Here is a 13,386-nt window from a genome sequence, read left to right as displayed (position 1 = left end):
GAAGTCCTGTTGGTAAATTCTGAAACCTCCTTTATGTGTCAGTGAAAAATTCCTGGGCACTCTCTTAGCTGTAATCCCCATTCATTCTTCTTGATTGTCCTTGGACAGAGAAAATAAGATGGCTCAAATAGTTTATATAAATGCTTTAAGGAAAGTACCTGTACAATGTCATCACCATAACAAGCTAGTGAAAACTACCATAAAGTTTCAAATAATTTCTATGGCTATGTGTCTTTAATAGGATAGCATCTTCATTTGCTTTGATTTAATGTTGATTTTCCTTTAAGACTGCAATTATCCAGCTGGCAAACACAGAATGGTCTCCTTAGTTATTTCCCAGCTTAAATATACAGCTATTCATCCAAACTGAGTCTACCAAATGAAATGTGTAGGTATTTTGGAAGATAAAGGAAAAAATTGCTCTAAACGTTTCGATCTGTCATTTTCTAAGTGTGTTTCAGAATAGAATTGCATCCACAGATAATAATTTAAATATGAATGAAATACAAGTTATGGTGTACAGAGCAATGGAAGCTGGGTATGTTGACATTCTTTGGTAGCTTGAGCTTTTGAGGAGAGGTTTTGAGAAAAAAAATTCTATGCCATCATCTGCACGTACAGGATAATTTTCTAATCATAAGCACATATGATCAGAAATATTTCAGAAATCATTTTGAGAGCATAAACAGAAGAAAATTACATAACTCTGTTTCTTGGCTCCCCCCAAATTGTATTTATGTACCATACAATTCAGTGTTCTGATTAACCAAAATTGAAATGAATGGAAGTATAACCCCCATACTGACAGTAAATATGACCAGACTTTTTTCTATCTAGACTATAAGTCCAAGTGGTACAGAACACTTGCTTTGCTGCATTTTAAAGAAAAAAAAAAATATTTATTGCCAGGAAACATATTATCTGAAACTTTTAGAGGTCTTCTAAAAGTGTCTTGATAAAAATAGATAAAAAAAAAAAAGAGTTGAAACAAAAATATGCTCAGAAAGAAGTAATTTTGACCTCATTTCATGCCAGAACATTTTTTGTAGTATTGCATTGCTTCACCATGTTGGTGAAAATGTTATCTCAGGCTGATTGCTCAAGGTCCCAACCTGCATATAAAAGAGATTTTGATTGAGATTTTTCAGTGTAGACTGAAAACTTTTTAGAATCCTGTCATCCAAGTGAACACCCTAACCTTTATACTTAAAGGGCACACACCTTCCTTAAAGAACTTAGAGGTTTTTATTTTATTTTTGAATTAAAAAATAAGAAAGAAATCCTAAGAAGAATGAAATTGTTATCTTCTGCTATGTTCTATTAATAGATCCTGCAGCTTAAGGCTATGATCTATATCAGCTTTACAAAAGATTACAGCAGTCACTTGGTTGTTCATAAGACACCGGAAATTCAAGTGGTTGCTTATTTTCAACTTGTAATAAAAAAAGGCCCAAGGACCTGCTATTAATATCACTATGTCACTCATGTCACCATCATGAGACTGCCTTTAGCAACCTTTTAAGTGGTATTTACCCTCGAACTGGTACTTGAACAGCTTGTATAATATTTGCCTCTCTCAAAAATAAATCACTATCAAAACTTTCATATCCCCAGACATGTGACTATATCATTAGCAGTGTCTGTTTTCCTGCATGACCTTTCTCAATATATTTAGAACCGTCTTATTATTATTGACTCCACGTGAAAGATTTCAAAATAAGTGTATGCAGGTGAAATTGCTAAATGAAATCTCGTCTGACTTTTTGTTACCTTCTGGAAGAACTATGTTCTCTTTTTGCAGTGGTTATTCTGTAGGAATAATAGACTATACTGCTCAAGGGCATTTTGCAGATAGGCATTTGCTGCACTGAGTGTTTTTACATCCTGGAATACCCTGATGATTTTGAAACACTAACATTATGTTAATATATCTGACAGTGTAAGGCAGACTTGCAAGCACATCAACATTAGTTGCGAACCTAGATATATCTTATCACCTCATTTTTCAAGCTACTAAAAAATGCAGAGATAAATGGCCAGACATTCCTTGCCCCAAGGGCAGTGAACTGTAGGTGTCAAAGCAGAGAAGACTAATTAGTCAAAATCCACTACCTCAAGGTCAGAGAAACTTTTTTTTTTTTTTTTTTAGCTTGCATAAAGTGATCATCTACAGTTTCCTATGGTCCTTTCATTCTGGTCAGAGTGTCCCTCTCCATTTTTTCTTTCCCTGTACCTTCAGCATGGGCAGCCAGGAAGAAAAGCCTCCAGTATTCAAATCCTATTTTTGCAAAGTGCATTGTTAATCACCAAGTCTTTGTATAATAATTTATTTCCTCATGGAGTCAACTGATCATGTCATCGTCTTGGCTGTACTTCAGTAACTGGGTAATCTGACATTGAAGTCTATTTATCTTCCTATGCATTGTCATATGTTTTGGATCTTTCTGATGCATACCAGGATTCTGCGAGTTCGAAGGCTAAAGCCATCATGTACTCTTGTGTGTTTAATGTGCATGTATGGTAAATGAGTGTCCACCCTCATTCAAGCTTTCTTCTTATAATGTCTTTGAAATCACTTAATACTACATTAATGCTGAAAATAAGTTCATCATTTCTAATACACTGTGATATCTGGGATATCTTTCACAGCTTTTTTAAATTTCATCCAAAATAAGCTTTTTCCAGTCACAATTATTTTTAAAGCATCCTGTAAGTCACATTTTGCACCATTCAGTATTTGTCTAGCCATAGATATTGCTCGGGTAAAAATTTTCCAGTTTAATAATTAAAAAACATTCTCTCTGTACTCCTATAATTAATAACATACAATTGCAATGAAGAGACACATATTCTTTTTAAAAAGGGCTTATTTTACCTGTAAAACTCTTCTGGCTTGGGCATGTGTTCAAATCAGATAGTCCACAAACATATTGTACTTTAAGAAGCATAAACTGGATTTTCAAGAGAGAAGGATCTCCTTACTGCTCTATAGGAGAATGATGTAAGCAAACTTTTGACAGATGCTCCAGGAAGAGCTCTCTGGTCATATTCTGGAATATGGTGAAATATTATTAAAACACATTTAAAATAATTCAGATTTATCATGAAGCTAACACTGCCTTTCATCTATGACATCTGTATGGCACATAACAAAATAAACCAACTATCTGGCATCCTGATCATGTTTTTATTTTTGTTTCTATTCTGCTCTCCCTTCATTTAGTCAGTCAGACAAATAGAACATTTGTTCTCAACCAAACTACATTGTCCAAACCTAAGTCAGTTAAAAATTCTTGTCCATTAAGACTGCCATTAATCACAGAGGCAACTAAGAATATCAGTTATGGGTCTATATTAAATCAAGAGAAGAAAGGAAATTCAGATGGTGATTAAGATGAGAGACTAATTTTGAAACCAAAATTATAAATAGATTTTTGCTCATGTTTAGGTAGGAGTATTGCATTATATGTTGTGGATATAGCAAGATTTTCAGCATGCCATTCATTCAGAGTATAGAAAAAACCTGTAAACACATTGTATATTCGGAAGCAGTAAAACTTCTGATTTTTTTTTTCCATTTACACTTTGATTCATACAATGAAAGTGAATTTCAATTTTTCTTCTTTTAGATATGGCATCTTTATGTGGCATTACAAAAAGAGAAGAGTTAAACACACTATTTTACTCATGACTGGGAAATACATAAAAGAAAATTTGACTCCAAATGTAGACTTTATTATAAACAAACTGCTAACTTTTCTGTAAAATTCTGCAAAAAGTTTGAGACGTTTGATTGCAAAAATGTTATCAACTCAGAAAACCCAAGCTGTCAAGAGTGAGATGTTCATCAATTTCAATTCAGAAATCAATTCTTTTTTTTTTTTTTCCAAGTTTGAGTTTCACTTAGACCTTGGCAGTCCCTACCTAAACCAAAACAACAAACATTTTCTTTTCTGTAAAATTCTGCAAAAAGAATGTTGATCTGTTATTATTATTATTATAATTATTTTTCTATTTGGTTGGGTAAGCTTTCTCCGCACTCTCATAGCAGTCTGTAACAGACCTGAGTTGTAGACTTAACAGTTCAATTCCCATATTGATTAAGTTTAAGCAGAGATTTTTGCCTCTGGTAATGTAAATGAATTAGATCAAATAATTGAGTATATATTTCAAGCACTAAAAACTTTTAACTGGCTACAGATTTTTGCTTAAATTGCAGAAAAAGCATGGGTTGTGCTACTACTGACTGAAGTACTGACAGTGAGCCTTGAAGCCAGGCTTTCCAGACTCTGTAGCTGCCTAGAATTAAATTAGGGACTCCAGAAACCACAGGGACTGCTAAGACAAGAAAGAACCTTTCTACACACCCCCTAGGAAGAACCTGAAAATCCAGAACCTTAACCTTATTCAAGTACACTTGGGAAGACTATCAGCCCTTTATGATTTCCAAGCACCTCAGGGAGCTTTAAATATTGCAAGAGCTTTGTGGTCACCAAGGCAGAGGAAGATTTTTTGGCAGGACTCTCCTGGAGTTAAAGTATCTGATTAAGTTTTTGTGACCTGCTTAAGAATAACTAAAAATAAAATAAAACAAAATAAAATAAAATAAAATAAAATAAAATAAAATAAAATAAAATAAAATAAAATAAAATAAAATAAAATATAAATTAAAGAACCTTGCAGGTCCTTTGTAGAAGTTGTTTTAACTAGGTAAAACTGGAAAACAGCTACCTTTGAAAGAACCAGTACCACGCAGTGGTAGTCTGTACCAACACATGACAATACCTGATCAGCAATTCATACAATAAGAGCAAGACAAGCTAAAAAATCTTACTTTTTAGATTATCATACTGATTATATGCAAATTATGCTTTGACATGATTTTTTTTTTTCTTTTTTGGAAAAGAGACTAAAATCAATGCAAACAAGAGTATTTCAACAATTCTTCACTTCATCAGACCAGTTTCATCAAACCAGTGTCCTGTCCCTCATGATTGCCAAGAGCAGATACATAAAGGAAAACAAGAAAAAAGGTGAGTATTTATACTCCAGCTTTCCCAATTCACCCTTCTCATGTCACTGATAACTTTGTGGGCCCCTACCATACTTGCTACCAGTAATCTTTCTCCAAATCATTTTATTTTATAGAATCTATTGTTCCATGCCTTTAAATTTTAATATATCTTGGTGTGGGTTTTATTTGTTTGTTGTTTTGAGATGGAGTGAACAGAACTTTTGGCAGCAAGTAAAAGTGTGAGTTCTAACCAAGTTGTCTATTTTGTTTTTCCCATTCCTAATCATTGCTAACACTCATTTTGCTTTTTTGCCGGCTGCAAATGCTATGTGATATTTTCAAGGAGCTATCCACATAAACTTCAAGAGCTCTTTTATAGATCGTACTAAAGGGCAGTTGGTTATTGTTAGTATACCACTGGCTGATTTCTTTATAAAATGAGTTACCTTATGTTACATCCTTTGAGTTAATCTGCCACTTTATCTCTTTTTTTTTTTTTTTTTGGCATAATCCAAGTATTGTAAGGTTCTTCATTAGTACTTCACATTCAGCTTTGACTGTTCTGTGTATTTTTTTATTCTCAGCAAGATATGCTCATATAATTTTCAAATTTATTGCAAACAAAATTAATAACAGAGACCTGAAAAGATTTCTCTTAAAAGTCCCTACAATTGTGAAAACTGACCATTTATTCCTTTGTTATTTATTTTTTTTCTTACCTAGGTAAAATCTTAACTGGTATCACTGACATATTATTTTGTACAGGAGTTTTTGTGTAAAATACACTGAAAAGGCAAGAATGGCCTATTAAACAAATCACCTCTCCCTTTCTCACGTTTATTCCTGTCTCAGAGAACTCTAATAGATATATCAGATATGACTTTCCTCTACAAAAGCTGTATTGTTACATTGTACCATACAGTATTTACCCTTTGGATTTATCCTTAGGTGACCCCTTACTCTCATTTCTACAGTTTTGCCCATGATAGAGCTCAGATTGATCTATGGTTATTCAGATCACCACCTGGGTTACTGGCATTGCTAGTGTCACCTTTTATTCCTCTTGTAACAATTGCAGTTTAAGCAACGCTTTAAAGTGTTTAAAACACTATCCTTATAAAATAGTTCCAGAGAGGAAACATCCTTACCTCTGTGATGAAAAACAATACACAGAGTTTACCTATTATTATTATTAAACTTGATATTTCTTGCATATCATCTGTATCTTGAATGTATCTGCCTTATATGTCTACTTTATGCATCTGTCCTGACAGGTTCATTAAACTATGAAGCAATGGATACCAAACAAATGTATTCCATTTTCTGCTGTATCGTGTATTTCTGATTCTGAAAAGAGCGTGAAATCCAATGCTAACCCTATTAATATTTTCATCTTTGAATGTGAATGTGGCTTGTGGTAGACTTTAGCAAATAGAGCATTTCATTAAATCAAACAAAAGTGATATGTTTATTTGGTTCAGATCTATTATGGAAATACGCTCATTAAACATGATTAATAGTTTTTTTTTTTTTTTTAATAATTTATTTTGCAAAGGTAAAGACCCTTATAATATAGTGCAGGGGTTCAGTAGTGATGAATTTGAGTCCATTTTTTTAAAACTGCATTTCAAAATAAAGTTAAGGACAACACAACTTTTGTAACACTGTCATCCGACAAATGAATGAGTAGATTGTATGTAACTCTCAGACCATTTCTGAATTAATTTTTGAATGATTTCATAAATGTTATCACCTGCAATTTCTCACTTTCTCTATGACAGCTGAATTCTGAATATTTTGAAAGTGGATTGATATGATTTATGAGGATTATTGCTTTATTATTTTCACAAATGAAATCAGATGCCTGTCCTTGAGATTTATTAGAAAATTTAGGGATTATCTAGGAATTACCTAGATTCTAGTAAGCATAGCCTTGTGCTGGACTCTGCCTTCACATTATATGCTATAGGTAAAGCATAAGGAATTTTGTACTTTGTAATTTGTCTCTTTTCTTACTTATGAAAGACTTATGCAGAAATGGCCTGTGATAACCAAACTCTGATTTGAAGTATCAGCCAAAATGGCAAGGCAAGCAGTAGTGAAGGGCATTGTTTCATATGCTGCACTAAGCTCTAAGCTGCTGGGAAAGAAATGAAGGAGGAATACTTGGCATCTCGAATGTCTCAGGCATGTGGTCTCATGTTATATCCCATTCCACAAACAACTTAAATGGTGTAACTGAACTAAAGCTGCAATGCTTTCCATAAGCCACTGATAAATCGCTTAAAGTATCCCATATATAGCTTACAGAGGCAGTAAAATTTTGGCAAAGAGCTCCTCTTCAGGCTCTTTGGAGGGAGGCACTATGACTGTTAAACCTGTAGTTTATGCTTTATCATAACTGTTTTTGATATCCTTTTGTGATCTCTGAGCCAAAGACTACTAAACTGATCATACAGTTTAATTGCAAAATCCAGTTGCCTTAATGGAGGAGTAAGCTTCAGCTGAGCAATACCACTGTACTCAACACAGTGTAAGCCCACTTGTGATGCTTAGATATGCTCTATTGGTCGGTGGCATTTTGTCAATATATTGTAAATTTGCATCCAGAAAGATTCAGGTTACATATTAGCATAACTACTTCTAATAATAAATTTACTGAAGCATGGAAATGAATTGCCCATCTAGACTTTGCTATCTCCTTCACTAGAGATTTTTAAAGATTGGCTACACAAGCATGCATCAGGAATGACAAAGATATAGTAGTTGATCCTGCCTTGTGCCAGAGAACTCAGTGACCTCTCGAAGTCCCTCTTAGCTTTATTTCCTATGATTCTGTGAAGATTTGAAAGTAAATATAATAAAAGCTCTGAGATACTCACAGACTGCAATAATGGAGCTGTATAATGTTTTGAATAGATGACACAAGTGCTCCCTTCCTGGGACTTTTGCCAGGTAAAGGGTTTTGAACTACAGCTTATCTGAATACTTACACTACTGAATTCCTCAATTTATTTTCAGTGAAGCCTTTATTCTTAAATCCATGTAAATAAATTGGGCATCTGAACAGAAGGGAACACATTCTGATTGTTAGGAATTAATTAGTATGTTGTAAGTGGTAATAAATGTAAATAACCCTAGAGAGGACATTTCTCTGATTTAGTATATTTCCTCTTTGACCTGTAGAGACCTCTTTGACCTCTAATCTCTGTGTAGGTCAACTGATTTTTTATATGTACATGCAAATCTCAGAGGATTGTATCATTTTTTGTTTGGTTGTTTGGTTGTTTTTCTGGCTTCCTTTTTTTTTTCTTTATTTAATATTTTCAATGGAAATTGACAAGCCTTTCTATGCTCAGTGACTCATTTTAGTATTAATTTTAAAGATCAAATCAATAGTGTTGAATACTGCAATATATTGTAGTTATGACAGCATTTAAATAAAATGAAAATTACCTTAAAAAGTACATGAAAATATCAAGTATACATTCAAAAGTTAGGTCATACAATATGAAAGACTTTTTTGTTGTCTTAACATGATCTATTTTTTGAATAAATAGTATAGACTGTAATTAATTTATCACAACCTGATTCTTTCTTTTCTAAAAAGTTTTTTTTTCCACAAGAGCTAAGCAATAGCACCATCTAGAAGTATAGCTTCAGTTATGTGCTAGTCTCTTTGAACCTATCATTTCCTTCCTTTCTTGCTAATGGGTGGAGGATAGCCCTAATAAGCTTCCAAAGTGAATACTCTCAAAGTTTCCTAATTTTGTGAAATTCGGCACACTTTTATTAATTTACACGTCACTTGAAATTTAAAAGAAATTCATGTTTCTCTATTTAAAATAAGATCTCAATAAAAATTATCAGTGAAATAATTATAGAAAAGAATTATTGAAGAGAATATTTTTCCTTTACATCAGACTGAGAAATGGCAGAACCATTTTTGACATTTTTCGAAAGTATAGAGATAGAACCAGATACTTGGCAGAAAAAGTCTACACAAATGAATAAAGCTTAGAAAAATATAAGAAACTGAGAATGGACCTTAAAATTGAAAATGCAGAGAAACTCTTGATAAGCCATGATACACCATAAAAGATATGTGCTCATATCAGTAACATTGGACCAATACTAACATGTCATATGACAATAATGTAGCTTGTAAAAATTCTATCTCATATACTACCTTGGTAGCCCTGACAAAATTTTCTCCCAGCACAAGAATAACATAAAATTTTATCCGTAGGTAAAGAACAGTTATTCCATGTGTAGTACATCTAAAACAAATTTCACTGATCCTGGATCGCTGAATGGTCAAAGAAATGAATGGTTAAACTCCAGAGAATGAATTATTAAACATCCCTGTCTGTGTCTCTGCTGGTAATGTAAATTCAGAAGCCAAGTTCAATAATGTTCATGGTATGGATATTTATGCTTTAGATTTGGAGTTTTGTTCTCTCTCAAATTCTGCAGCTGACCTAACCTGGCACCTGAGCCACACAGTTTTAGTAAATAAGTGTACCAGTTAGTGTGATTAATACCACTCAAGTGTTTGACAGCTTGTTGTCTTGCTGTCTGGAGTATGCAGTGGAATGGTTTGCTATTTTTTGCTTTATATATATATACATATACATATACATATATATGTATATATATATAGTAAATGTACTATCTTAATCTGGAAGGTCTAGGATTTTTTCAGGGAGAAATTTCATGAAGACAATTATTATTATCATTATTATTTTTCATTAAAACATAATGACTTGTTGAAGTGAAACATTTTCTGACAACATGCTAGTTTCAAGAAAAAACTTTTAGGAAAAGTTTCTTCCATCCAGCATTGTATTTTCCAGAAAAAAGTAAAAAAGTAAAATAAAAGACTGTGGTCAACATTTGGATAATTGCTTAGTATGCAGCATGCAGAGATTGCAGAGATTTCTCAGATTCCAAATACAGGTTTCCTTTCCAACTCTTTAAAAGTGTATTATAGAAGATGGGATCAGAGATGAATGTTGGATCTGGGAAGAAAGGGGAATATTATACTTCTCTTTTACTTCACGGTGATCTTAAAACTTTGTACCAGTTCCTTAAAAACATAAATCCCACAGCTTTATCCCCTCTTTCGGACTTCGTCTATAAAGTACAATGTATATATATTTATTATTTTTATATTTTTAACTGAAAGAATGAGTGTTGTCACAATTCACTTGATCTGTTCAGCCTGGAAAATAGGAGGCTGAGGGAAGACCTCATTGTGGTCTACAGCTTCCTCATGAGGGGGAGTGGAGGGGCAGATGCCAATCTATTGTCTTTGGTGACCAGTGATAAGACTCGAGGGAATGGAGTTAAGCTGCAACAGAGGAAGTTCATGCTGGATATAAGGAAAAGGTTCTTCACTGAGAGTGTGGTTGCACACTGGAACAGGCTCCCCAGGGATGTAGTCATGGCACCAAGCCTATCAGAGTTTAAGTGTTTGGATTATGCTCTCAGCCATATGATCTGAATTTTTGGGTAGACGTATGTGGTGCCAGGAGTTGGACTTGACGATCCTTGTGGGTCCCTTCCAACCTGGGATATTCTATGATTTTAATTCAAAGTAATTTGAATTAATATTTTACTTTCCCTAGGCTCTAGCCGTAAAGAAACAACTCAACTAGAAATGTAAGGGAAAGCCAAGTATCATGGACAGGAAAGGACAGGCCTGGTCTCTTGTTCGTGCCAAAGAAATGTGCCTTTAATATCTTATTGCACAAACTAGAATTTCTCCATGTGGGAATTTCCATGCTGACATGAATTGCATTACTGAGTGTTGTGGTTTAACCCGGCTGGCAGCTAAACACCACACAGCTGTTCGCTCACCCTCCCCCCTCCCTGTCTGGGATGGGGGAGAGAAACGGGAAAGTGAAGCCGGTGAGTTGAGATAAAGACAGTTTATTAAGACAGGAATATAATAATAACAATAATAATAATAGTGATAATGATAATAGTATTAATAATAATAATGTGTAAGAAAACAAGTGATGCACAATGCAATTGATCACCACCCGCTGACCGATGCCCAGCCTATCCCCGAGCAGCCGGCCCCCCACCCCGGCCAGCCACCCCTATATATTGTTTAGCATGACGTCAGATGGTATGGAATACCCCTTTGGCCAGTTTGGGTCAGCTGTCCTGGGTCTGTCCCCTCCCAGCTCCTGCTGCACCCCTAGCCTGCTCGCTGGCAGGACAGAGCGAGAAGCTGAAAAGTCCTTGGCCTGGTGTAAACACTGCTCTGCAACAATTAAAACATCAGCATGTTATCAGTGCTCTTCTCATCCTAATCCAAAACATAGCACCCTACCAGCTACTATGAGGAAAATTAACTCTGTCCTAACTGGAACCAGGACACTGTGGTTCAACTAAGAGGTGAAATAAACATGACAAACATAAATAATCAGGCACGTCTATGTTGTGCAAAGGAGCTTGGTACATGATACCTGAGATAGCACCAGAAAATAAACCATGTTTCCCATGGGTGCCTTGTAGCTCAAGCTCCTTCAGGCCATGGTGATTATCCTGATGGAGCAGGATTTAGCAGCAAGTGGGATCCAAGCTGGATTAAGAGCTGCCATTCTATGGTTCTTGGCACAATGAACGCAACCTGCGAGAATTTCACTGCTTTCCACAAAGAGACAGAATCGCCAAACAGGAGAATGTAAAATTGCAGTATAAACCAAACTGCCTAAAACTTATGTTTCTTCACACATAGAGTAACTTCTTTATGTAAACCTAAATTTTGGGTAACCTGGTAAAGCTGTAAATTTAAAAAGGATTTTCCTATACAGTGTAAGTTGGAAGAGAATCAAAAATAAAAAATGGTCCAGTATAAGCAAGAAATATGGTATATAATCTAACTTTTATATATATATATATTTATATATATATAAGGTTTATAAATATCAGAAACTCAACACATGCCTTTAATTTATTTCAACTTACATTTAAAATGTATTAAACATAACTGATTTAGAATGTTCTTCATGTTGTAAGTACAAAAAAGCAGGACATTAGTATTTAGTGCTCTTTTAATTAAAATAGCAGTTTACTCTAAGCCCTGGAATTAATTACTTTTTGAACTGCTTCTCTGCTTTGCTAATAATGTTTGGCAGTTTTAAAATAGGGTAGCTAAACTCCAGGCTATTCATTTTAGAAAGCTGATTCAGAATACATTGAATAAGCAGAACTGTAATTTAAAAAAAACAGTCATGTATAACTGCATACTACTAATTTAACCATGAAGACCTCTGTGAAAATTTGCATATGTGAACTGTGAATGAAAGACCATTCAAAAAATGGAAATCCAAACCAATCATAGCATTATTGACCTAATGATACTAAATTTTGCCCTAGTGAGGACTTTAAATACAGATGATTACTTTTCTGTGAATATAGCCCTTGGAAAGAAACAATGCATTTTGAAGGAGATGTGTACTAAAAAATGCTGTTTTTTAGCATATTTATTTAACTATGGAAAAGTATTTTAGAATTTAAATAACAAGATATTCATTTTAAACTGGAAATTGAGTAAAAATTTCATCTGGTAACAATGTACTGATGCAAACAGTACTCAAGGAAAGATTCTGTATTTATAATAACTTTTTTTTTTTTTCCCCAGAAATGATTACCTTAATACCTTCTAATATTATTCCCCATTTAGAATATTTTGGTGCTAGTGTCCTAAAAGCAAAACCTCTATGTATACAGAACAAGAAAAACACCCCAGATAACTTCAGGCATTAATAAAGCAGGCTTCTACATAAGTCAACTAACTTCTGGAAGCATTAAAAATATTCAAATAAGGACAGATGTGGCATTAGCGTGTCCATTACAAACAAGGACTGATTGTGTGAACCATGTGCGATACATAAGCAACAGTCCGTTCCTGATACTTGGGAAGGTAATGAACACTCCCTGAAGTAGCAGTTGCCAGCTCCACTTGTGTAAGTGCTGCTGGGACAGTGACTCTTTGGAGTGCTTTTTATATTCTTCCCAAGTCAACAGCTTTGTCCCCATTTTGGGGACACTACTGCTTGGATTTGCTTGTATTTCTTAGAACCTACATGTGATTCTGTTTTCACTCATGGTCACCGTGTTTAAAGGTGAGACACCTGCTGGAGGGTGTAACTGGATGGCATGATCCTGAATGAATCAGTCAGAGGTCATTGCCAAGTACTTCGGTTATATGAATTCAGATCCACAGAAGTATTTAATGTTCATTTCCAGATGTTGATTTGATATTTAATAGTGAGCTTCCTGTATTTTGAAGTATTAATAATCAAGTATTTTTTACCTGAGAAGAGTTGTCTGCAATGGTATCCATGTATCTCCAT

This window comes from Anser anser, assembly GCF_964211835.1.
Source record: "Anser anser genome assembly, chromosome: 2".
NCBI lineage: Eukaryota > Metazoa > Chordata > Aves > Anseriformes > Anatidae > Anser > Anser anser.
This window is presented reverse-complemented; position numbering follows the sequence as displayed.